The 26,151-nt window shown below is 43.1% G+C and overlaps 1 long non-coding RNA gene and 1 pseudogene across 1 annotated transcript in view; both read left to right on the forward strand.

Annotated features, from left to right (window-relative positions):
* 9330111N05Rik (RIKEN cDNA 9330111N05 gene) overlaps window positions 1-25,862 on the forward strand; it is a 115,784-nt gene extending 89,922 nt beyond the window's left edge. Inside the window, exon 2 of the long non-coding RNA NR_015587.3 lies at window positions 24,776-25,862. This is a non-coding gene — a long non-coding RNA (RIKEN cDNA 9330111N05 gene). The remainder of the gene's footprint in view (window positions 1-24,775) is intronic.
* Gm8399 (predicted gene 8399) lies at window positions 10,609-12,205 on the forward strand (annotated as a pseudogene).
* Window positions 25,863-26,151: the final 289 nt, after the last annotated feature.

Below are 26,151 nucleotides of genomic sequence, written 5' to 3' on the forward strand. Positions count from 1 at the left end.
AAGCAGTCTGACAGGTGCTTAGATACTTCAAGAATGACACGATATGGTTTGACTCTTGCTCCAACTTTTTAGGGTTTCATGCATCTTAGAAATGGTTTTTAATATGAATAGGTTACATGCGTTTATCTAGAAAGTGAAGATGATGAAGGTGACTCGTGAATGATCCTTTGAAAATTTAGCAATATGATAGATATAAAATACACATAGAACTCTATAAGGGCAAATAACGATAGCAGCTATATTTTTTTCATTGACAATTTAATCTGACCAAAGCATGTTTTATTATAGTATTATACATTCAGACATCTACACTGACTCTACTCTGCCAAACCTAGTGGAGTGCTCATCAGCTGACAAGCTTAGTGGTGGAAACCTAAAGGCCCTTTTCATAGTAAGCATGCTAACAATGCCATGTGGAGTCTGGGGAAGCCAATTCTATCATTCCACCATGTGGGTTCCAGGGACCAAACTCCAGTCATCAGGCTTGCTGACAAGAGTGTTGTTTGCTAAGGCATTTTGCTAGACTGCTCATATTTTAAAGTATTTTTCCAGGAGGATTCAGACAAGTAGGTACATAGAAATGTATATATTATCCCTGAAATATTCTGTATGGTGATTCAGGCACAGTGGTGCACACCAGTCATCCCAGTCATGATAGGCTGTGGTCCAGATGCAGAGGCCTGCCTGAGCAGTATGACAAAACCCAGTCTCTTAAAACATGATAAAATCAAACACCAGGTGAGGATGTAAACAGAAAAAAGAAAATGAATGATATGTTTGCTTTGCTCTGATGTAACTAAAAGTTTTATGAGGGACACTGAGTGGCTTTACCGATATCCCCTGTGGGTAGGACGGCCACACATTCTGTTACAGTCTAAACAGTTCATGTTTACATGCCTTATCTTGCTGTCATTGCTTGCCTGTTCCCCTTCATTGTATTGTAGTTGAAAAGCTCCTTTTTCATGGTATACGTTCCAATTACTCTTTCTCCTCCCCAGCTCTCAACACATGCACCCAACTACTCAACCCCAGTCCTCTGCTTTTTTGTAGAAAACAAGAAGGCAGGCAAGCAAACAAACACAAAACCTCATCAGAAACCCCTTCTCCACAGAAACACAAAATGGGAAATCCTAATATAAGAGCAAAGGGCCAATAAGACAAAAAAAGTGTTTCAACAAAGCTATATGAAACAAAAGTACCATTGAGTTTGCTTTGTGTGGGCCTTCTATAGCTGGCTATGGGTCCTACCCTGAAGTGTGGGTAATATACCCGGGGGAATCCATTGGAGAAAACTAACTTTTTCCTTTGTAAGTGCAGTTGCAGATAGCTTCTGAGTTGGGGATGGGAGATGGAATACACCTCCCCTCTCTCCTAGTGCTGGGACCCTGATGGCTTTAACCTGTGCAGGTCCTGTGCATGCCAGTTTCTAGGATTTTATATGTGACTCAGTTCTGTTGTCAGGAGTCATCCATCCTCTCTGGCTCTTAAGGTTTTGGGTGTTTGTTTGTTTGTTTGTTTGTTTTGTTTCTCTGCCTACTCTTCTGTGTAGTTCCCTGATCCCTGAGGGGAAGGGTTTAGTGAAGACATCCTCTTTAGGATTGAATGCTCCAAAGCTCCTACCCTCTGCACATTGTCCAGTGCTGGGTCTCTGTGCCAGTTCCCATCTGTGCTACTCTGATGCTGTCTGAGTGAGACAATGCTCTCTGGGTACAGCAGAATGTCATCAGTTCTCATTTTACTGCTATGTTCCTTTAGCAAGAAAGTGTCTTACTTTAAATGACACATATTTACCCTATGTCCTAGCGTGATTTCCTGTTGGTGTGATAAAATACCCCAGCAAAGGCAACCTAGTAGAGAAAGGGTTCATTTGGCTCCCAGTTCCTGATTATACACAGTCAAAACCAAAATGCAGTGGGTTAATAATGTGGGCCTGCTGTTCTCAGCTCCTCATCTCCTTTTCATTAAGCCCAGGCCAGCCCACAGAACAGTACTACCAATATTCTGGGTTGGTCTCCCACCTCCCTTGATCACTAAGAAATCCCTACTAGGCATCATCCCTAATGTATGTCAAAATCATTTGAACATCATTTCATATGGTGATAGATTAAAGCTGTCTGACTTCCAAAAGACAAGTTCACACTCAAAAAAACCTTCAGATGAAACCAATTTATTTTTCTAACTGGGCACTGTCTCTAGGAGTTGTTATTCAGGCTTCTTAACCACTTCACATATATAGATCAAGAGAAATTCTGCCTGGAGGTTGAGGGTCAGCCCTCATGAGAATGAACATTTTATTCCTTTTCTGTGAGGCATCACCTGGGCAGACTTCTGAGATGGGCTAGGAGTTCTGTAGAACCACGGTGTTCCTGAGCTGCTTCTCAGCCAAACTCTCCTAAGAAGGGCTGAGAAAAGCCTGTTAATCTTATGACCTTTTCTCTGTTCTTTTCTTTCCCTTCATCCTTGCCTTCCTTCCCACTCATCTGCCTTTTTAGTTATTTACTTTTTAATTTGCTAATTGGGGCTGAAGAGATGGCTCAGCGGTTAAGAGCTCTGGTTACTTGTCCAGAAGACCCAAGTTCAGGTCCCAGCACCCATGTTGCAGCTCACAGTGGTCTGTAACTCTAGTGCCAGAGGATTAGCCAATGTTCCCTTCTACCCTCCTGAGACATCAGGTATGCATGAGGTACACAGCCATGCATGCAGGCAAAGCACACATACAGCTAAAATTATACAAAATTATGAAATAACTTAGAGATTTGAAATTTGTTTATTATTATTGTTGTTGCTATTATAGTGTGTGTGTTTGTATGTGTGTGTGTGATATATACCCATGTGAGTGTAGGAGCTCACATGTTCAAGTGGAGATAAGAGGACAGTGTCCTCTCCTGCTGCCTCTACTGTACCAAGTTCTTCAGGATGGCTGTCTCCCAGCTTCAGAGCTTTCTCTGTTGTCTGCCTCCTGTAGGAGTGCTGCGACCACTGCTTGCTTTCTCTGTGAGTTCCAGGATGCAGGCAGATGTGTGTGGCAGATGCTTTAGCCACTGGCTTTCCTTTTTCTTTTTCTGTTCTGTTCTGTTCTGTTCTGTTCTGTTCTGTTCTGTTCTGTTCTGTTTCAAGACAGAGTTTATCTGTGCAGCCCTAGTTGTCTTGGAACTTACTCTGTAGACCAGGCTGACCTTGAACTCAGAGATCTACCTGCCTCTGTCTCCCCAGTTTTGGGATTAAAGGTGTGAGTCACCACTGCCCAGCACTTTAATAGATAGTTATGAGCCACTGTGTGGTGCTGGGCACCAAACCCATGTTTCCCCGGCCCTGCAGGGACCCAGGGCAGGAGAGAGGGTGGGGAGAGGGAGAGGGCGAAGAAGAGGGAGAGGGAGAGGGAGAGGGAGAGGGAGAGGGAGAGGGAGAGGGAGAGGGAGAGGGAGAGGGAGAGGGAGAGGGAGAGAGAGAAGAGACATGAAGAATAAGAGCAAGTCAATCATACTGATCAAGTTCTCTAAACTTTATTCAGAAGTGGCAATATAAGCATAAGCAAGAGGAGGCTCCAAGGGAGGGGGGAAGAGCCCAGGGGCTCTATGAAGGTCAGGTGGCAATCTTCAGCTCCTGGAACCAATGGTCACAGTGTCCTCTTTTCCCATAAACATTATTACTTATTACTGTTATGACCACGAATGTTCTCTCAGGATTGTTTATGTAAGCTAGAAAATATCCACAAGGCCATGGCTCCCGGAATCTTCTCCCTTTTAATTATTTTCAATAAGGCCCCATGTAACTGGGGTCGTCAATAGTCATCTCATCCTTGGATGAGTGGGCATTACCAGTGGGGGGAGCATTGACCTGATTCCTCCCGTGGGTACTGTCATGACCCACAGTCATGGCTCTTAGTATCTTTTGGGGAGGAGAGGCAGAGCCTTATAAAAAATCCTTAGGATAAGGTTGAAAACAGATACCAACCTCCTTGCAAACCAGGTTTGTCTCACGGGGAATTCAGAGATGGTCCGTGTTAGACCTTCCCCTGCGGTGCTTAGCCTCGCAACCCACGCTGGTGCCCATACTGGATTCATTTTATCAAGAACCAGTATGCACAGGCCTGAATCCCAAGCAGCTCCTGAAGGAGAATTATCAACCTCAGGTCCAGCAAGGCCTCTGTCAGCCAAATCAAGTCTATGATAATAAATTTGCAAAGGTCTCTATGCCAAGGAATCAATCTGCTGTTTTATAAAACCAATAATTCTATTAAAAATGAAAGGCCCCAAAGTTACTAATAATAAAATGCTTGTTAAAGATCCAAGGAGGGGCATCAAGAGGGTGTACATAGAGGACTTCCACCCATTATCAGCAGCGGTTGAAAACTGTTTTCTCTGGAGCTCCAACTTAAGTTTATGTAACTGGTGGATTCGTGTTTCCACTATACCTGATTCATTTACATAAGAAGCAACATTCTTCTTGCAGAAAGAGACAGGTGCCACCTTTCTCAGCAGTCAGCAAATCAACTGCTCTTCGATTCTGTCAGGCAACTTGGGCAAGAGAAGTTAATTCTCTGTAAAGAAGCTAACGACTCAATGAAGGCTTCCACTGCCATCACAAATTGTTGAGATAATTTGACGGAGGTAAGAAGAGAATGGGTTAAAGTTCCCCCAGCCAAACCGGCAGCCACAACAGAGGTTACCAAGCAGATGCCAGTCACTGCAGGGAGGAAAACAGTTCACTTGATTCTAATATCTGGGGGGCTATTCCAGGTCAAATACAGGGAGTTAGCAAGGTCAACTGAGGAACTAGGGTCATGGGAAGACACAGCAATTTTTTATCTATGTTTTTGGAGAGAGTTTTAGTAAGGGTACCATTACATCAAAAAAAAAAAAAAAAAAAACAACAACAACAACAAAAATAAAACCTTCAAGGGGCAACCAGATCCTGACTAGGCCAGCTAGTGTGATTGCACAATTTATCATTGGGACTAGTGTAGCAGAATTTAAATTGTTTTTGTTCAGGGATCAAAAACCAGGATACTTCAAAATTTGGGGAAAAAATTTTATGACTGGCACCAGACATATTTAAAGGGATGGGATAAGGAACAGCTGTCAATGGAGGACATTCTAATGCAGCACAAAGGAAGCAGGCTGAGACATTTCTTAATTCAGTAATATTGGCAAGTATCAGGCCCTCTCTTAAGAGAGATAGCCAAGAAAAAGGGTGATGTGTGGACAGTGTGGAGAGCTGTATACTCAGCTCCTTTTCTTTATTTTGCATCTCAGCGTGGAGTGTTGTTTGAACTTGAACAAGGGAGCACCAAACATATATTCGTCTGCTGGGTCAGGTTGACTGTTGTGTCTTATAGATCACTCCTTTCACAGGCGAAGTCCATCTGGAATCCCAAGGATCCCATATGACCCAAGTATAGCCTGTGGCAGAAGGGAAAAAAAATGTGGCTTTTATAAGGCTGCTGAAGGATAACCTGAGAACTTCTTAGGAATTTAACACTATGAATTCTTCAATCCATTCCTTTTTACAATAAGAATGGAACTGATCATGAAAGAAGCATAAAGCAGGAGAAGTTTCTCCAGATAAGGCCATAAAATTTGTAAAATTTAATAGTATGAGGTTTTGACATCCTGTAGGTGGGCAGTCAGCTATAGCTAAAAGATGGCTCTGATTTTTTGTTTTGGCATTCTTGGTATAATTCTCTGTCATAAAAAAGCGCCAGGCAAATGGTGAAGTGATCTCTCTATTACCAATGTTTATCATAGTTACCCATTGGCACAGGAGAATCATCCACAGGAAAGTTCCCCATTCTCCGATTACCTTCATCTTTTCTGAAAGAAAATGAATAAATAGAACTTTTCAGGGAAGGACTGGTTCCCTGGATTCTTTTTCATTATTAATTTCTTTTATCAATCTTTCTGGCAACCATCTGGTGCTCCTGCCTTGGTATCACAGATCTAGGCTGAGCCTCTACCCCATATGAGGACTGGGTCAGGCCCATTCCATTTGAATGTAAGAGGATCTTTCCAAAGACCTTAGCATAGTCCTTTGTCGTTTCAGGGTGCCAAAAGTGATCAGTGGCAGACTTGCCATGGGCATCCAAATTCAGGAAATTGAGGATAAACAAGGCATGATGGAGGAGATACTTGGGGGATCCCTTCTATGGGTACAATTCCCCTCTTTTTAGTTTATGTAGGGCATTTTTGATGGCCAAATCGGCACGCTTAACAATGCCCTGTCCCTGAGGATTATAAGGGATGCCTGTAATGTGTTTAATCTGTAGCTGGCAGCAGAATTCTTGAAAATTTTTTTACAGTATATCCTGGACCATTATCAGTTTTGATAATTTTAGGTTTTCCCATAACAGAGAGGCAAGTCAAAACATGGGCAATGACATTTTTAGAGGCCTCCCCAGTATGTAAAGAAGCAAAAATAAATCCACTAAAGGTATCTATGGTGACCTGAAGGTATTTAAGTTTACCAAATTCAGGGATGTGTGGAACATCCATCTGCCAGACCTCATCTGGAACCAATCCTCTGGGGTTAACACACAGGTGTGGAGTGGGCAGAAGTGTCACACAGGCGAGACTCTGTTTCACAATCTGGCGAGCCTGTTCTTGAGTGATCTTAAAAAGTCGGCGGAGGATCTGAGCATTTAAATGATGTAGAGCATGACCCTTTTTTGCTTGTTCCACAGAACATAGTAGTATAGGAAAAGCCAAATGAGTGGCAGCATCAGCACAGGAATTTCCTTTAGAAAGGGGGCCAGGTATATCAGAGTGGGCACGCAGATGTCCAATATAAAAAGGATGACGCCTTGCAACAATTAATCCTTGAAGCTGAGCAAAAAAGGGGGCAGCATTTGTGGAAGGTTTGATAAATGGAACTGTTTCAAGAATGGGGACAGAATGAGCAATGTAAGCACTATCAGTATACAAACTAAAAGGACTATTCATCAACAACTGAAACACTTCAACAATAGCAAAAAGCTCAACAAACTGGGCTGATAAAAAGGGGGAACGGACAGAGGTGACCTGTCAATCAACAACATAGGCTGCCAAGCCATTAGAAGAGCCATCATTGAACACCAAACAGGCATTGGGTATAGGCTGAGAAGATGTACATTTAGGAAATATAAAAGAGTGGAGTTTAGCAAATTGCAGCAATTTATCAGCAGGGTAGTGACTATCAATTTCTCCTAAGAAGGAGAAGGAACAAACTATGGGCCACTCATCAGTATTTTGCATGAGCCAATCTAATTGTTCTTTGGAGTAAGGTAATATTATCTTATCAGGATCCTTGCCAAAAAATTTAGAACTTTGTTCTTGTCCTAGAAGAACGAGTTTTGCAACCAAGGACGTATAGGGGGTGAGTACCCTGGCAGGGAATGCAGAAAGATGTACCCAGAGAAGGGGGTCGTGCTGCCAAAACACTCCAGTGGGTGTATGAGAAGTGGCACAAATAACAAACAGAAGGGAAATTCAAAGGAAACTCGCTGCTTCTGGATGACACTCTCCACTAGCTCAAGAGCTTGTCTAGCTGAAGGGGTTAAGAAACGGGGGTGGGGGGTGGGGAGGAAGGATCAGGATCTCCTTTAAGGATGTCAAAAAGGGGTTTAAGTTCTCCAGTGGTAAGTTTAAGTTAGGGTCTAATCCAATTTATATCTCCCAGCAGCCTTTGGAAATCATTTAGCGTTTTCAAATGTCCTACCTGGAGCTGCAGCTTTTGGGTGCCAATTTTTTGGTGACAAAGCTCAAAACCCAGGTAAAAATAGGGATCCTGTAGCTGTATCTTATCAGGGGCGATCTGGAGTCCTTGTCTGCCAATTTTTGAGACAGTTCTTGGCAGCAATAAAGTAATTGTGTACCATCAGGGCCAGCCAAAAGGATGTCGTCCATATAATGAATGAGATAAATGGAGGGCCATATCTTACGAAAAGGATCAACCACCTGGGCTACAAATTTCTGACACAGGGTAGGACTGTTAGCCATTCCTTGAGGTAGAACTCTCCACTGATATCGAGGCATGAGCCCTTTAAAATTGGTGACAGGGAAGCTAAAGGCAAAACGTTGTCTATCCTCAGGGTGTAGGGGTATGGTAAAAAAGCAATCTTTAAGGTCTACTATTATCTTAAAATAGCCAGCAGGGATGGCCACAGGAGTGGGCAAACCAGGATGTAAGGCTCCCATAGGGAGCATAGTGTTATTGATTGCTCTTAAATCTTGCAACAATCGCCATTTACCAGATTTTTTTCTTAATGACAAAGATAGGTGTGTTCCGGGGGGCGGGGGGGGGTAGTAGTAAGCTCAATGTGGCCTGCAGCAAGTTGTTCCTGTACTAACACTGTCACTGCAGCCAATTTTTCAGAAGTTAGTGGCCATTGATCAACCCACACAGCCTCATTGGATTTCCATGTAATTTTATCAGTGTGGGGTACAGGGATATCAATGACCACTAGGGTAAATTTTCAGCGCCAGTTCCAAAACAATCAAATTTTTCAATCACAGGGAGGGGTTCCCTCATTCCCTGTGAATATTTTCCTAGTCCTTGGCCGGGGCGAAAACGCTGTTTTAACATTTGATAGGTAACAACCTCGTTTGGGCTGAACATAATGAAATTTAATTGAGCAAGTATATCTCTGCCTCAAAGGTTAACGGGCAAGCTGAGCACAACGTAGGGTTGTACAGTTCCAGAACTGCCTGCTTCATCTGTCCATGTGAGAACCTTAGAACTTTGTTGAGGGTTAGAGGTCTGTCCAATACCTTTTAAATGTGTCAAGGTTGGCATGAGGGTCCAAGAAGGGGGCCAATCTTTATCTGACATCACTGAGGCATCAGCTCCAGTGTCCACCAATCCCTCAAATCCTTTTCCTTCTAATTTTAATTTGAGTAGGGGTCTATCTTGGTTAATCTGATGGATCCAATAAACATCAGACGAGCCAAGTCCACTAGAGCCCCTAGACTCCCGGATGAATTTTTGTTTAGAACATTTAAGGGGAATGAGAAGCAACTGGGCAATTCTCTGTCCTGCTTTTATGGTATGGGGGCCAGATGTGGAAGAAGCTAAAATCTTTATTTCACCTGTTTAGTCATTATCAACAACACCGGGGAAGATATTCAGGCCCTTGATTGTTAGAGTGGCACGTCCAAGGAGGAGCCCAAAAGTATTAGGAGGCAAAAGACCTAAGACCCCGGTGGATAATACTTGTGTCCCCATTTAAGGATTAATATTGTGTTGGTGGAGGAAGAGAGGTCCAATCCTGCACTTCCCGGCAGTTGCTCTGTAGAGGGAGGCAACAGAATGGGGGGTGGGGGGAGCATCCTGACTGAGGGACAAACCTGACAGCCACAGGGGTTTGACTCTGGTCTCGGGCCAGGGGCTGGCCCCTCTGGAAGTTTCCCTTTTTCGGAAACAGAGAATTTCCTTGCGAATCAATTTTTGAACGGCACTCAGAGGCCCAGTGCCTTTCCTCGCTTACAGTGAGGGCATAATGAGTTAGGTGCTGCATGCATGACTCTTGGTGCTGTGCAGTTTCTGGAAAAATGACCTGACTGTTTGCAGTTAAAGCAAGTTCCAGATTGGCTATTTTGAGTAAAAATCTTTAAGAGCAGCACAAATGGTGAGTCCCATAGTATGGGCAGAACCAATGCCTGCACACAAATTAATATAATCAGAAATTTCAGCACCGTGATGGTGAGGGCATATGGCAGCCTGGCAGACAGGGTTTGTAGCCTCCCTCAGCCTTGAAGCAGGCTGATTCAGACTTTGCTGCCACTGAATATGAGATCACCTGGGGTGTAGCCTTCCAATTTAGATGGCTCTATTGTTATGTCAACTTCTGCTGCTCTTCTCTGAGACTCTGCTACCTGCTGAGAAACCCTTGAGACATTTGGGAGACACAACACATCCTATCCTGCATGTCACCTACAGGCTGGCTCCAGGCACCAAGAATGGATTGATGGGGGATGGGCCTCCCCCCTTAGTAAACTCGTGGCTTTGATCAGAACCTGCCTTGGCCTCATTCTTTGCTCACTGTCTAGTCTTTTATAGCCTCAGCCTCCTGCCTTTCAGGAGTATCCAGTTCATGTAAGCCGAGGGTGGTTTACAGTTACAGATTGGCGCCATGAACACGGACCTGAAAATGGCGGGGTAAACTGAGGGACTGCTGTCTTATGTGGAGCTCCACGAAAAGGGAAGAACAAGAAGATCGTATCGGGCACAGTGAGCAACAGGTATTTATGCTAGCGTTAGCTTTAAACTTCATTTTTTAAAGTGTTGCTGGAGGTGCGATAGGATACAGGCTAAGTTAGAACAGTGTTGACCTGGTGCTGATTCCACTTAGGGTTTGTCAGCGAAATATGGGACTAGAAAATTCCAAACAGGCAATTGTCTGCAGCCTTCAAGAGCTGCTTCAGGCAAGAGGAGTGGGGTTTGAAGAACAATTGTTAGAAAAATTTTCAGATAAGATAGATTCTTGCTGCCCATGGTTCAGAGAAAAAAAAAAAAAAAACTTTAGATAAGAGAACCTGGGAGAGAGTTGGAGAAGTTTTGAAAAACACCCAGGCAGATAATTTCACCCTTTGCCTCTGGGCACTTGTAAAAGATGCTATTGAAAAGGAGATCTCGGGTCTCACACTCTGCCTCTGGCTTACACTGCGCTTCTTGCCGCTCCTCCGTCGCCGCCGCCGCGTCCTTCGCCGATCGCAATGGAAGAAGAAATTGCCGCACTCGTCATTGACAATGGCTCCGGCATGTGCAAAGCCGGCTTTGCTGGCGACGACGCCCCCAGGGCCGTGTTCCCTTCCATCGTAGGGCGCCCCCGACACCAGGGCGTCATGGTGGGCATGGGCCAGAAAGACTCGTACGTGGGTGACGAGGCCCAGAGCAAGAGGGGTATCCTGACCCTGAAGTACCCTATCGAACACGGCATTGTCACTAACTGGGACGACATGGAGAAGATCTGGCACCACACCTTCTACAATGAGCTGCGTGTGGCTCCTGAGGAGCACCCGGTGCGAGGCCCCCCTGAACCCCAAAGCTAACAGAGAGAAGATGACGCAGATAATGTTTGAAACCTTCAATACCCCAGCCATGTACGTGGCCATTCAGGCGGTGCTGTCCTTGTATGCATCTGGGCGCACCACTGGCATTGTCATGGACTCTGGTGACAGGGTCACACACACAGTGCCCATCTATGAGGGCTACGCCCTTCCCCACGCCATCTTGCGTCTGGACCTGGCTGGCCGGGACCTGACAGACTACCTCATGAAGATCCTGACTGAACGGGGCTACAGCTTTACCACCACTGCTGAAAGGGAAATTGTTCGTGACATAAAGGAGAAGCTGTGCTATGTTGCCCTGGATTTTGAGCAAGAAATGGCTACTGCTGCATCATCTTCCTCCTTGGAGAAGAGTTACAAGCTGCCCGACGGGCAGGTGATCACCATTGGCAATGAGCGGTTCCGTTGTCCGGAGGCACTCTTCCAGCCTTCCTTCCTGGGCATGGAGTCCTGTGGTATCCATGAGACCACTTTCAACTCCATCATGAAGTGTGATGTGGATATCTGCAAAGACCTGTATGCCAATACAGTGCTGTCTGGTGGTACCACCATGTACCCAGGCATTGCTGACAGGATGCAGAAGGAGATCACAGCCCTAGCACCTAGCACGATGAAGATTAAGATCATTGCTCCCCCTGAGCGCAAGTACTCAGTCTGGATCGGTGGCTCCATTCTGGCCTCACTGTCCACCTTCCAGCAGATGTGGATCAGCAAGCAGGAGTATGATGAGTCGGGCCCCTCCATCGTCCACCGCAAATGCTTCTAGATGGACTGAGCAGGTGCCAGGCATCTGCTGCATGAGCTGATATTGAAGTATCAATTTGCCCTGGCAAATGTACACACCTCATGCTAGCCTCATGAAACTGGAATAAGCCTTTGAAAAGAAATTTGTCCTTGAAGCTTGTATCTGATATCAGCACTGGATCGTAGAACTTGTTGCTGATTTTTGACCTTGTATTCAAGTTAACTGCTCCCTTGGTATATGTTTAATACCCTGTGCATATCTTGATTTAGTCCTTAGTTCATGTGGCTCGGTCACTTGGGGGCTGGGGAGAGCACGCTGCAGATGAGAAAGCCCCAGCCTGGTGGATCTCTGTGAGCACCACTGAGTGATCTGTGCAGGGTATTAACCAACAGCAGACTTCCAGGATTTCCTGAGGCTGGCAAGGGTTCCTGAACCAGTTACCACTCCTTCTTGCCAGTCTAACAGGGTGGGAAAGTCCGAGCCTTAGGACCCAGTTTCAGTTCTGGTTTCTTCCCTCCTGACCACCATCGGTTGTTAGTTGCCTTGAGTTGGGAACATTTGCATCGACACCTGTAAATGTATTCATTCTTTAATTTATGTAAGGTTTTTTGTACTCAATTCTTTAAGAAATGACAAATTTTGGTTTTCTACTGTTCAATGAGAACATTAGGCCCCAGCAACACGTCATTGTGTAAAGAAATAAAAGTGCTGCAGTAACTGAAAAAAAAAAAAAAAAAAGAAAAAAGAAAAGGAGATCTCGCAGGTGTCAGATATTACCCAGACAGAGCTTGAAGAATCTCAGGAAGAGTGCCTGTCAGAGAGGACTTTCTCAGAAAGGGGCCCTCTCAACCCTAAATTAGAAAGATATAGAGACACTGATGATGAGGTAACTTTAGACAAGGAAGATCATTCAGAAAGAGGAGCCGCCAAATATTTTGATGAGGATTGGCCTCCTTGCAAACCTCCACCTATGGCCTCCACTATAGGAGATGCTACTCAAATGGGCATGCAACTAAGTAAATTAGAAGTTTGAAATTAAGTTGCAGAAATTGACTAATGAGCTTCGGGAGCTAAAAAGGGTGTAAGATACAGGGAAGCACAACTCCTCTGAGATGTACCAACCTCCCCTAGAAAGAGCTGTGCGTCAGGCTGGTGGGAAGGGCAAGATACATCTGAAGTGCTAGCCTTTCCTGTAGTTGAGATAATTGACCAGCAAAATAATAGAGTCAGACAATACCAGACTTTGGAGTTCAAGGTGATAAAGGAGTTAAAAACAGCTGTTGCACAATATGGCCCTACAGCTCCTTTTACACAAGCATTATTGGATACTGTCATGGAGTCACACTTAACCCCCCCCCCCCCCAAGATTGGTAGACTCTATGTACAGCTACTCTGTCAGGAGGAGATTTCTTACTTTGGGATTCTGAATGGCGAGAAGCCAGTAAGAAAACTGCCGCTTTAAATGCTCAGACAGGTAATCCAGACTGGGATATTAACATGCTTTTAGGAGAAGGTCGATATGAAGGCAATGCTAATCAGATTGGTTTTCCTGTTGGAGTGTACGCACAGGTTGATATGGCTGCCCGCCACCCTTGGAAACAGTTACCAGGTAAGGGGATCTTGGTGGAAGTTTAGCCAGCACTCGTCAGGGTCCTGATGAGCTTTACCAGAACTTTGTGGATAGGCTACTAATAGCAGCTAGTAGGATTCTTGGAGACACTGACATGGGAAGTCCTTTCATTATGCAATTGCTTACGAGAATGCCAAAGCAGTGTGTCACGCTGCTATCCAACCACACAAAGGACAGACGGATTTAGCGGGATATATCCATCTTTGTGCAGAGATTGGGCCATCATATAATCAGGGTTTGGCTTTTGCCACACCTTTGCAAGGAACCAATGTACAAGCAATGCTTTCACAGAAATGAGGGAATTATGCATGTTTTAAGTGTGGAAGTTTGGATCATTTTAAAAATGACTGTCCTAAGAATAGAGGTGCTGAGAGTGGGCAAGCAGGCCGTGCTCCAGGAGTTTGTCCTTGATGCAGGAAGGGCAACCATTGGGCTAGGGTGTGTAAATCCAAGTCAGACATTCCAGGCTGTCCATTGCCAGGAAATGAGAGGAGGGGCCAGCCCCAGGCCCCAAAATACCCACAGCAAGCAGCTTATGGGGCCATGAAGCTGTTGCCCAGCCAAAGAAATCCGTTTTTTAACTTGTCAGGGCAACCCCACGAAGTGCAGGATTGGACCTCTGTTCCACCACCCACACAGTATTAACCCCAGAAATGGGAGTTCAAACTCTGCCTACAGGAGTTTTTGAACCTCTACCTGCAGAAACTTGTGGATTTCTTTTAGGACAAAGCAGTTCTATTGTAAAAGGTCTGCAGATTTATCCAGGTGTTATAGATAATGATTATGAGTGAGAAATTAAAATCATGGCTGCTTCCCCTCATGGTGTTATAACTGTACCTGCTAATCAAAGAATTTCTCAACTTGTCTTAGTTCCTTTGCATCCACTACCATCCAGATTTGTTAAGAATGAGAGAGGACAAGGTGGCTTTGGTTCCTCTGGTGTGTATTGGGTTCAATCTATTACTAATCAGAGACCTAACCTTAAATTGACAATAGAAGGAAAAGGCTTTGAAGGATTAATAGATACTGGAGCTGATGTAACAATTATTAGAGGACAAGATTGGCCTTCAACTTGGCCTTTGTCTGATACGCCTACTCACCTTCAAGGAATTGGTTATGCCAATAACCCAAAACAAAGCTCCAAATTGCTAACTTGGAGAGATGAGGAAGGCAATTCAGGACAAATGCAGCCATATGTTATGTCAAATTTGCCTGTTACCCTATGGGAAAGAGATCTCTTGTCACAGATGGGTGATATAATGTGCAGTCCTAATGAGGCAGTGACCAAGCAGATGCTCAGACAAGGATTTTTGCCTAGTCATGGGCTAGGAAAGAAAGGACAAGGTATTAAGACTTTTGAAGGTCCTAAACCTCACTCTAACACAAGAGGTTTGGGGTATTTTCAGTAATTGCCACTATCTTGCCTGCATCCCATGCTGATAAAATCCAACAGCTTAATGATATTCTGGTGTGGGTTGATCAGTGGTCTTTACCTAAAGAGAAAATAGAAGCCGCCTCTTCACTAGTGCAGGAGCAATTAGAGGCAGGACATTTAGTAGAATCTCAGTCTCCTTGGAATACTCCAATTTTTGTTATCAAGAAAAAATCTGGTAAATGGAGATTGTTACAAGATCTAAGAAAGGTTAATGAAACCATGATACCTATGGGAGTTTTACAACCTGGGCTTCTGTCTCTGGTAGTCATTCCTAAAGGATATTATAAAATTGTGGTAGATCTGAAGGATTGTTTCTTTACTATTCCTTTACATCCTGAGGATTGTGAAAGATTTGCTTTTAGTATTCCTTCTATAAATTTTAAAGAACCTATAAAGAGATATCAATGGACAGTTCTCCCACAGGGCATGGCTAATAGTCCTACCTTATGTCAAAAGTTTGTGGCACAAGCCATTCAGCCTGTGAGACAACAATGGCCTATGATTTACATCATTCATTACACAGATGATGTCTTGATGGTGGGAAAAGACCCCCAGAATTTGTTTTTGTGTTATAGAGATTTACAAAAGGCCTTAGCTGATAAAGGACTACAAATAGCTCCTGAGAAGATACAAACTCAGGATCCTTATAATTATTTGGGTTTTAGACTTATGAATCAAGCTGTTTTCCCCGAGAAGATAGTTATTCGCAGGGACAACTTGAAAACTTTAAATAAATTTCAAAAATTTTAGGTGATATTAATTGGCTTCGCCCCTATTTAAAGCTTACTACAGGGGAATTGAAACCTTTATTTGATATTCTTAAAGTGAGTTCTGATTCTACCTCCCCTAGAAGGATTGCTGGCCTTACAACAAGTGGAAAGAGCTATTGAAGAACAATTTGTTACTTATATAGATTACTCTTTGCCTTTACATCTGTTAATTTTTAATACGATTCATATGCCTACAGGATTGTTGTGGGAAAGGGCTCCTCTCATGTGAATACATTTGAGGATATCTCCTAAATGTAATATCCTGCCATATTATGAAGCAGTAGCTCAGATGCTCATACTTGGAAGGAAGCAGGCACTAACTTATTTTGGCAAAGAGCCAGATATCATTGTTCAGCCTTATAGTGTAGATCAAGGTACTTGGCTGAAGCAGCACAGTATGGATTGGTTGCTTGCTCAAATAGGACTTATAGGAACTATAGATAATCATTATCCCCAAGATAGGTTGATAAAATTTTTAAATGTACATGAGGCGATATTTCCTAGTATGACTTCTTTACAGCCTTTGTATAATGTTCTTTTGATTTTTACTGACGGCTCCTTTAAAGGGCGAGCTGGATATCTTATGAATGATCAACAAGTAGTCATAGAGATTCCTGGCCTCTCAGCTCAGTTAGCAGAGTTGACAGCAGTATTGAATGTTTTTCAGTCTGTAAATGATGCTTTTAATATTTTTACTGATAGTTCATATGTTGCACAATTGATTCCCTTATTGGAGATTTGTGGTACATTTAACTTTAATATGCCAGCAGGATCTCTATTGGTCATATACGAGCTTATTCTCGTCTTCCTGGACATTTAGCTGCAGGCAATGATTGCATCGACAAAGCTCTAATAGAAGAGGCCTTAATTTCAGATCCTGTTGCTTTGGCTAGATGTGATCATGATAAATTTCATCTCTCTAGCCATACCTTAAGGCTCCGACACAAGATCACTAAAGAACAGGCAAGAATGATTGTAACACAATGTCCTAAATGTATTACATTATCTCCAGTGCCGCATTTAGGAGTTAATCCACAAGGTCTTATGCCATATTTGGCAAATGGATGTAACTCATTATGTGGAATTTGGAAAATTAAAATATATACATGTTTGTATTGACACTTGTTCAGGATTTCTTTTTGCTTCTCTACCTACAGGAGAGGCCTCTAGAAATGTAATTGATCATTGTTTACAAGCCTTTAATGCTATGGGATTGCCTAAACTCATTAAGACAAATAATGGGCCATCCTATACTGGCAACAATTTTACTTCATTTTGTAAGGAATTTGGTGTCAAATATAAAACTGGAATTCCTTATAACCCCATGGGACAAGGAATTGTTGAACGTGTTCATCACACTGAAAAAATTGGCTTTTAAAAACAAAACAGGGGCAGTTATACCCCCCAAGGTCACCAAAAACACATCTTGCTTTTGGCTTGTTCGTTTTAAAATTTTTGCAAACTGATGTTAAAGGTCAGTCTGTAGCAGATCGCCACTGGCATCCAGTTACTTCCAGTTCTTATGCCATGGTTAAATGGCAGGACCCATTAACTAAGGCATGGAATGGTCCAGACCCTGTTTTAATCTGGGGAAGAGGTTCTGTCTGTGTTTTTTCACAAAAAGAAGACAGAGTGTGATGGCTGCCTGAAAGACTGGTTCATCAAGTGAACACAGATCCTGAATCTTTTAGTAAGTATGATTCTAACCTCCATGATGGCTAAAAATCCTTTTTAACCAGAAAAGTTAATTTGGAGCACAGCCTCCACTCCCAGAGAATTTTCTGCCTTTCTGTCAATTCTCAACGCCACCTCCCCCACACCAGGAGGTCAGAGTTTGAGCTTGATCATTGCTAATTTGCAACTGAATAGAGTACCTGGACTACCCCAAAGAAGCTTTTATTCTGTTGTTTTTCAACAGTCTCGACTTTGTTTTTTCAAGCAGGTCAATCAACTATGCCTTACAGCCTATTTTCAGCAAGCATGCAGCTCTGCCTCTAGCAAGCGCAGGTGGCAGAAATTCATGGATATGAAGAAGCATATTGAGTATATATTGTGGCTTTGGTCTGATTTGGGTATAAGGTGTGCTATGAGGGCCAGTTAGTCAATGATGGGCAACCAGATTTTGGAACTATATCAATCTAAGACAGAGGTATATGCCAAGAGGCTGTGGTTTATTAGTAATACATGTTTGTGCAAAATAAACACAAAGAAGCTGCATATATTCTCCTTGACCGATAAGAACAGTTCGGGAAAATCTGAGTCCCCAAGCCAGGCGTGGCTGCGAGCCACCATGACTCCCAGGCAGGACTATGGAGCATAAAAAATTTGTATGCCCCAGTCCAGCTAATTTTTAGTATATATTTAGGGAGGAATTTTAGCCTCCCTCAGCCTTGAAGCAGGCTAATTCAGACTTTGCTGCCACTGAATATGAGATCACCTGGGGTGTAGCCTTCCAACTTAGATGGCTATATTGTTATGTCAACTACTGCTGCTCTTCTCTGAGACTCTGCTACCTGCTGAGAGACCCTTGAGACATTCCAGAGACACATCCTATCCTTCATGTCACCTACAGGCTGGCTCCAGGCACCAAGAATAGATTGATGGGTAATGGGCCTCCCCCCTTTATAAGCACAGTCTCTTAGCTTTGATCAGAACCTGTCTTGGCCTCATTCTTTTCTCTCCATCTAGTCTCTTTCAGCCCCAGCCTGCCTTTCAGGAGTACCCGGTTCACGTAAGCCGCAGGCTGCTTACAGTTACAAAGGTTAGCGTTTTCAAATGTGAGATGTCATTACAAAATGCTTTCAGTTTCATCTCTGCCAACAAGCCTCTCAGCCTCATCAGTTAAATGAGCAACGAAGCTGCTGTATGGCTCATCAGGACCCTGGAGGATCTTGGCAAGGGAAGTAGTGGCTGACCCTTTAGGGGGAAGTCACTTCTAAGCTTTTAGGGCTGCATTTTGGATCTGTGCCAGGATGCCAGGAGGAAACTGAGCCTGCTTTTCATTAGTATCATAAGGGCTTTGTCCCAGGAGTTTATCCTTGGTCCATCCTTTTGAAGTTTTACTTTGAGAATTACGGATAGCAGTCTCTCTGCAATTTTCAACAAAATCAGTTTTCCAAAGAACATAATCACCCCCTGAGAAGGTGGCACAGGCCGTAGAGAAGTAGTCATTAGGAGTAAGCCATTGATCACTGTGGCTTTCAATAAGGGACAGTGTGAAAGGAGCCATGGCACTGTAATTTGACACTGCCATCTTAAGATCTCTAACATGTTTAAAACCCAAGTGGCTGTACCTCTGATTCTTTCTCTCATCTCTCTCAGCCTCAGAATCTCCTGAGGCCTCATTTTCATTATCAGAGGCCTCATTATCTGACCATGCTGTTCCTCCACTGTCATCCTCCCCCTCAGAGAGACCCTCTTCACCTGTTAGGGTAGAATTTGTATTGGTAGTATCAGGGAGTTCCTTAACTTTACTCCTAGTGACTGGAAAGGCCATGACAGGCTTCAGCATTTTTTATTTCAATTTACATTTAGGAGTGACTGGGGAGTCCTGGGAAGGTGAGGAGAGGGAGGTCAATTCTAAATCAAGGGCTCTTAATTCTTTTATAAGTTGGAGATATTCCCTTTTCTCTTGTAACAGCTTTCTAAGGGAAGTTGTTTTTTTTTTTGGGGGGGGGGGAGCTGAGCTTTGGCCTTAATAGTCTAATCATCATCGATTGAATCAAGAATTAGGGCACAAAATGAGGGGCAGAAACACAAGAAGGCTGCCAAGTAGGGTTATGATCTTTTACTGCCTTGTCCTCTAAGGAAGAGTCACCCTCATAGGAGAGTACATTATTGGCCTCATCCTTCCTTAGGGTTTTTAAGGCTTGAGAGAAGGATAAATCTTTACAGGAACTGGTGGGGGAGAGGAGGCAGCTGCTGCAAGCTTTCTGAAGGGGTTGTCAGTTGCTAAGGCCTCAGGGGGTCCTGGCTCAGGCATAGGGATGCAAACAGATTCACTAACAGAGGGAGGTCTAGATATATGTTGTAAAGCTTTCTCTCCTTCTCTAACTACCTCTTGAATATCTGGCCAATGTTTACAAACTTTCAGAGTTTCATTAACAAGATTCCAATAAGAAAAGGCTTGTACAGGAACATTTTCTGGGCCAAAAGTCCTATAAAAATCTTTTAAACAGTCACCCACTCTAGCCCATCTCTTCTCATCTATTGTTCCCTCTAAGGGAAACCAAGGACATACTTCCCCAACAAAGTAATAAACTTTCTTAAGATCTTTTTTTTTTAACCCATGTTCCTCGTGTCTTGAGGGATTCCTTAAGACCACTTAGAAACAATTCATGTTTACTTAATGCTTGTCCCATAGTCTAGCCACTCTTCCTACCTTTCTCAGATCTGTCTCACAGTGTGGGTGACACTATGGTGATCTCTGTGTGAATCTTCACTTACTTCCTAATGAAGTGGCGATCCAGTGCAGACCTTCACTCACACCCTGAAGAGGCAGCAGTCCAATGTGAACCTTCACTCACCTTCTGAAGAGGTTCAATGAAAGTCTTCACTCACATCTTGACGAAGCGGCGACTCAATGTGAGCCTTCACTCACTTCTTGATGAAGCGGCAGCTCAATGCGAAGAGTGGTCTCTCTCAGACCCCAAACCCAGAGCCCCACATTAGGCGCCAGTTTTCTCCAGCCCTGCAGGAACAATCAGCGGGGACCCAGGGCAGGAGAGAGAGAGAGAGAGAGAGAGAGAGAGACAGAGAGAGAGAGAGAGAGAGAGAGAGAGAGAGAGAAAAGAGACATGAAGAATGAGAACAAGTCAATCATACCGAACAAGCTCTCTAAACTTTATTCAGAAGTGGCAATATAAGCATAAGCAAGAGGAGGCTCCAAGGGAGGGGGAAAGAGCCCAGGGGCTCTCTGAAAGTCAGGGGGCAATCTTCAGCTCCTGGAGCCAACGGTCACAGTGTCCTCTTTTCTCATAAACATTCTAACTGTTATGACCACGAATGTTGTCTCAGGATTGTTTATGTAAGCTAGAAAATATCCACAAGGCCATGGCTGAGGCCATGGCTCCCGGCACCCATGTCCTCTGGAAGAAGTGCTCTTGACCATTGAGTCATCTCTCCAAGCCTCTTTGGCTTTTCTTGATGGCTCCCATTTGATTTTATGAATTAGGGTATCATGGAGCTCAGGCTGCCCTTAAACTTATTAGGTAGCCAGAAATGGTCCTGAACTCCTGATTCTTCTGTCTCTGTCTTCCAAGTACTGACATTGCAGGCATAAGCCACCTTATTCTTCTGAACACAGAATTGACTGGATGGCCTTTGTGGCCCATTATGCTCCTGTTCTGCTTCCTTGGTCTGCAATTACGAAGCCTTTGTGTGGGTGCTGCAGGTCCAGACTCAGATCCTCCTATCTGAGCAGTAAGTCTTTTGCCCACTGCACTGCCTCCTCAGTCCCTGTCTCCTTGGCTTTTTTCTTGTTCTTTCTTTATGTTCCTAAAACTGAACTTCTTGTTGTTGTAAAGAGCTAACCAAGCAGGGAAGAAACCTAAGGTGAGAAACAAGACAGAATAAAGGAGTGCTAAGAAAGTCAGGAAAGGAGCAGGCACTGTGTGCAGGGGAGTTCAGATACAAATTCGTATTGGCAAAAATCTTAGGGTTTCTGGGCCTCAGTTTCATAGTCATGAAAACATGGGAACATTCACAATAACTAGCTGTTAGAGAAGTTAGTGCAAGTCTGTTATGTAAAGTACATGAAGTTCATTTTATAGGTGACCAATAATTTTATTTTTAATGTTATCAGACTTGGGGACACAACCTGCATGCCAAGTCAGGTTCACCCACCAGCTCTCAATAAGCTACTTAAACAAGCCAAATTAAAAGTGGGGAGAAAAAAAAAAAAAGAAGAGGATTTCAATGTAGTCACATTGGCTGATGAGATCCAGTGAACTCCTTAATCCACCAACAGGCTCCTGAAGTAAAATCAAAGTTTAAATAGAGAGCCAAGGATACACACATAAGAAGTCCTGGACATAGACAAGGTGTGATCACACCCATCACTACGCATCATCCTCTGGGCTTCTGTTGTCTGAGAAGTTGTTAGAGCTATGTGATACCTCTTTCCAAGAGACAAGTTCCTCCCTTAACTGAGGTCTTTTATTTCTCTCAACATGAGATTCTGGGGGAAATTCCTTTGTCTTTAGAATACATGGCTTTAACAGTCTGATTGAGAGACACAATGGTGTCTGTAGGAGTTCTTCACTAGTTAATTAATATGCTATACAAGAAGACAAAAGAGCAGAAATATAAAGGTTCATTCTTAAAGCCATATTTGCATAAATATTCCTTTGGCAAAAGATAACTCCAATTTATTTCTTAATGAGAAAAAAAATCGTAATTCCAGCCCTGTTAAAACATATTATGGAAATAATTTGATTCTTTCCCTCTAATTACTATATTTTATGTCTATGCCCCAAATACATAAAGAATTTTGGGCTGTTGCACTTCAATGATTAGCCTGATGTGTGTGTGTGTGTGTATGTGTGTGTGTGTGTGTGTGTGTGTGTGTGTGTGTGTGTAATTATCCTTGGTTTGCTTTTCAATAAAAATGCCATGAGTAATCAAATAACTTAGGACCTTTTGCAATAGAAATAAATAGAAAGTAGGCAAGAATGGGTCTCTTGACTTTGACTGATCCTCCTGAAGAGCCACACCCTCAATCCCAGAGGTTTCTTGAATGCCAATCTGGAACAACTGCCATTCCAGTTCTGGATTCAGCTGACTTAGGTTTTGGGTGGTATAAAAATGAAATAACCAGAAAAAGATCACAAATAACTGAAGAAGTCATTTCAATTATAGGTGGTACCCTGTCTTCAGCCTCACCCATAGTAAAGAAGAGTGTGTAGCCCAGTCATAGAGAAGTGACTGCAGTACACACATGAGGGAAGAAGGGAGTTGGTACCTCCATCTTTTCCTTTTACACATTTTAACAGGGAACAAGCAACCATTTGCTCTAAAGGTCAAACACCAAGCAAAAGAGGCCTCCATCTTGGTGAGTCTCTGAGGAGACCTTCCTTGTGTTTTTATTTGTTCATATAGTTACATTCTCAGTTACAAGCAGCAAAACAAATAGGTACAAGTGACACCCAGGCCATTCTCTCTGTCAGTCAAGGAAAACAGTAGCAGCTGAGAATATAGTCTATATACCATGTTTAATCCAAATTTAATTGTGTAAGATAATGAATGCACAAAACACATGTCAAGGGATTAAGACACCTATATTAGGTTTTTTTTCAAGCCATCTCCTGAACCTCTTTGGGCTCAATATAGTTCTGTCATTATACAGGTACTATATGCAAACTTCTACAGTGTCAGATGATCATTAATAGAAGACAAATCATGGAAAAGAATCCCAATATGTATAGTTTTGCTATGTTCTTTCTTACACATCAAATTCTAAAGAATGGTATAGCATGCCAACATAAAGCGCTACTCCACCAGAACCTGGTTCTATTGTCCTCAGTTGAACAGGCATTTTAAAATTTCCCTGGGTTGATTCTATGATACAATGACAGAGACCATGCCCACTCACTTACACTCTTTATCATTTAGCAATGTCTAACACGAATTAAAGCTCATGCAATGGGTATGCCAGGAAAAGGTTGATTGCAGCAATTAATCACTAACAACCTTTTTTCTTTCTAGAAATGAAAACAAAAGCAAAAATTTAAGGTTTGAACTTGATTTGAGTTCATATTTCACATTGGCATTTTTTTTTACAACATTTGTGGTGGTTTGTATAGGAATGTGTTTGCCATGAGGAGTTGCACACTGTTAGGAAGTGTGGTCTGTTGGAGTAGGTTTGGGCTTGTTGGAGGAAGTGTTGTCAGAAGTACGTGACTAGGGGCTGGCATTGAGATCTCAGATGCTCAAGTTAGGCCCAACATGTCTCATTCTTTTCCTGCTGCTTGCAGATAGATGTAGAACTCTCAGCTACCTCTTTAGCACCATGCCTCCCTGCATGCTGCCATGCAACTCACCATGGTAATAATGGACTAAACATCTGAAACTCTAAGCCAGCCCCAATTAAAAGTTTTCTTTTATAAGAGTTGCCATCCTCATACTGTCTCTTCATAACAGTAGAAACACTACTGGAGGTAGCATTGTACTAGTTAAATCAACAGACAATTGTGGTAGCTCTGAAGACACATCCACAGGTTCTTTGATATTTCTCCCTTCAATGAGGGTGGTGGCTAGTGTCCCTTTCCTGGAATGTGTGTGTTGGGGGTGGGGGGTTTGATGACTGAATAACCAACAGAACACAGAATAAATTGTAGTCTATGATTTTGAAGCCATGGGAGACAACGGGACAGATCTTCTTCTGGGGAAAACAATGAACCCCGAGGACAATGAGGAGGGGGCTATGGAGAGGCCTGAGCTGTGATGGACTGAGGTTTCTTGGTGACAGAAATCTAGTTGAGTCTTCTTAGAAGAGGATCCTGAGTCATCAGGTGGCTCTTCTAAGGTTGTATCATGACCACTTCTCTCCAAGCTAAGTGGCCCTCAAATCCCCAAGCTTGGGGAATTGTGTAAGATAATGAATGTTTGTGGCTTTAAGTTGATACATTTTAGTGGAATTTGTTATGCAATGTTAGATAACTAATATAGTTATCCAAGATCCCTGACATAGACAGATATTCTTCTAATTGAACCCAGAACATAATGACATTAGGCAATCTCTACTCTCCTTTGTTCCCCACCCCCATTTTGCTTATTTTCATAATTTGAAACAAGGTCTCATTAAATTGCTCCAGTCAAATTCATACTTTCTATGACTGGCTTTGAACCTGTTCTCCTTCTGTCTCAGCTTCTCAAGTAGTTGTGAATAGAGGCCTATGCCACCAGGCCCGGCGTTGACCTCCACAAATCTACAGTGTATTTGGAAAGCTAGCCTCATGTGCACACAAACATAAATCTAACTCTGAAAGTTTCTAAGGGTACTATCAGATAAACAGGACTGTTGTGCAGTGGGATTCCTCAGGGTGACACCCATATCACAGCACTTGTAAAAATCAGTGTTAAAATCCTCCGAACTGAGCCATGAAGCTAGGCAGTTAACATATTTGGAATATACAAAATACTTTTCGCCTTCAGGGTAGCCCCGTGACATATTTTGACGTGTAGAACGAGTGAGAAGACGTCAATGCCTGCGCAAGTGTCTTCCTCCCTCCCTGTTGGAAGCTTACGCTGGATCTCAGACAGAACCTGGACCTTCAGTGGAGCGTGGCGATGCGTGTGACATGCACCAAAGCATGCTCCTGACCAGTTAGACCGATCATTACAAGCCACGAGGAACAAGCTGGTAAGCAGTGCTCCTCCATGGTTTCTGCGTCAAGTCCTACCTCCAGGTTCCTGCCCTGAATTCCTTCAGTGACAGACTCTTACTTCAAAATTTAAGATGAAACAAACCCTTTCCTCTCCAGGTTGTTTTTAGCCATGGTGTTTCTCATCACAATAGAATTCCCAGCTAAGACAACCTGTAAGCTGAACACACCATTTCCTCCAACACCATTTGCGTTGTATTCCAGCCACATAAAAGCAAACAAGGACAGAAAATTTTGATTTCTACCTGGAATTAAGACAGAGTAGTAGGAATGAATAAGGAGTGATACACCTGGCAAGAACAGCTCAGGGAGAGCTCAAATGATGGCAGAGAGGCAAGGCAGAGACCATAGCATGGCTGGATTGCTAAAAAAGTGTTTAAGTGCATCAAAATATGCACTGGACTCAGGTGCTCACCTAATGCAGTGCAACTGTAAAAGAAAGGTGGGAGGGGGTCTCTTATGTAGAGATTGTTGGGGTTCATCTACATAACATTTAGCTCAATACTATATGCTTAGTTACTCTAACATATAGATACCCTGTGACTGAGTAGCTAGCCAAATGGACTATTTTGTCCACAGAGTGCTGCATGAAAGTTTCCATTCATTCACCCTTTCTCAGTCCACTTGCAAGTACTGAAGCCTTCTGAGAACCTCAGAGGTGAAGCTGCAACCAAATGGGAGGAGCCAGTTGCTCCAAGAGTAAGGTACCGTGTGAAGCCACCGAAAGCTGAGTTTTGGTTGTCAATGCTTCTAGCACTAGTTGTCATAAATAATGTAGTCTCTCTTTTGGTGTGCTGTTTTCTTTTACACTATTGTAAAAAGAAACTAGAGGATTGCAGAAAATAAAAGTATTACCCAAGAAGACGGTGGTGGTGGGCAGATGAGAGAAGACAGATCCTCTGGGTCTGGAGGGCCTCATGAGTTGGGAAACATTCTGTAGATGTGCTGATCTAATTTTAGCACTGAGATAGACAACTCTAAATGTGTCTTGATTGGCATATACATAAGTTGACTTACTTTTGACAGCTGTAACTAAAACATGCTATTATCTATTTTACACATATAAAGAGGCACAATAATTTATTAGGAAAGATTAAGGGGAAAAAACAGACCCTAGGTTCTAATATAAATTGACAAATATACATC

The sequence above is a fragment of the Mus musculus genome, chromosome 13 (genome assembly GCF_000001635.26).
Source record: "Mus musculus strain C57BL/6J chromosome 13, GRCm38.p6 C57BL/6J".
Lineage (NCBI taxonomy): Eukaryota > Metazoa > Chordata > Mammalia > Rodentia > Muridae > Mus > Mus musculus.